Consider the following 1,478-nt stretch of genomic DNA (forward strand, 5'->3'; position numbering starts at 1 on the left):
TCCAGGCCTTTCCAGCCAGGAGACAAAACGGGATTGTGCGATAAGTGTCATCCTAGACTCTCAAATAAAAGTATTATATTCTCAACAGATAAAGGGTTTGTTTCTTGGATCTGCAGAAAAGAGTCGAGATGGTAGAGGATTGGAAGGACACTGCTGTGGAACCTTCCTATAACCGAGGGCCACATTCCCTTCTCAGAAACTTTCTGGGGGCCAACGGCAGGTAGAACAAATGGGAAATTTGCTTTTGTGCAGTAGGGCTGGTTCCTACCCTCTTGTGTCTCCTTTCGGGCCGTTAAGAGATGGAAACAGAGTTGAGGTTTCTCCCGTCAGCTGTTTCATCCTTGTAACGACCTTGCAACGGAGGTCCGCCCGAGCGTTTCTGACATCTTCAGCCTTTACCACAAAGCAGACTAGAAATCTGCCCCTTCCAAGTGAAAGAATGAGGAAACCATGGTTGGGAAGGGGGCTCCTGAGGGTCAACTAGTCCACCCCGCCACTGCAGGAAGGAAATCCAGGGCGGCCTCCGCAGGAGACATCAAGGAAGGAAGAGCCCACCACGCTTCAAGGTTATTCCTGAACTTTTTTAAAAAATCAATCATTTAAAAAATTGTAATGAAAGCCAGCTCCTTTTGAACCAGACTTTCCGTAGTACTGATGGTATTTTGAGGTCTGCGTGCTCAGAGGTGATGGTTGGAGGTGTCTCAGCAAAAGATGGACAGCCGTAAACTTCAGGTCCTGCATTAAAGCAGTCTCTGTGTGTGTGTGTGCGCCAGGGTGGAATGGATGTCCTCACGGTGGCCCGTTTCAACTCTTAGGTTCTCCTCCTGAAAAGAGCTGCGAGAGTAGAGGCGGGAAGCAACGTTGCCCACCAGGGGCAGGAAAAGTGGGGTGGGAGTGAGGAAAGAGGAAAGGAGGCCAAGCGTTTCGACCCTAGAAAAACATTTAATTTTTCACCAACTCTACATGATCCGAAGGAGAGGAGGACTGAACGAGAAAGCCACATATAAAAAAAGCACAAAAGCATAAATTACAAAATTAAAAAACATGTAGCACACGTCCGACGGCTGCATATATGTTTTGAGAAGGGCACAGGAGACCCTGTTTAAAGAGGGAGGTGAAATTCAGTTCTTTCAATGTGCACCAAGAGCTAATTCAAGCTTGTCTAACACCGATCCTTCTCTCCTGTTGAGACATCGGGGAATCCAGTGGCGGGGAGTTCCACATTCCCCATGAACTCTGAACTCCAAGCCAAGGCTGCTGGTGGTTGGGGGAGCCAACAAGGCAAGTCCTAGCCCAGGCTTCCTCAACCTTGGCCCGCCAAAATGTTTGAGACTACAATTCCCATCCTCCCTGACCACTGGTCCTGCTAGCTAGGGATCATGGGAAACATCTGGAGGGGCCGAGGCCGAGGAAGCCTGTCCTAGCCCAAGCCCTCGGGCATAATGCGACGACTGGCCGTGCCGAGAGTGCCCCATGAG

Source organism: Lacerta agilis, chromosome 18, assembly GCF_009819535.1.
Source record: "Lacerta agilis isolate rLacAgi1 chromosome 18, rLacAgi1.pri, whole genome shotgun sequence".
In the NCBI taxonomy this organism is placed as follows: domain Eukaryota; kingdom Metazoa; phylum Chordata; class Lepidosauria; order Squamata; family Lacertidae; genus Lacerta; species Lacerta agilis.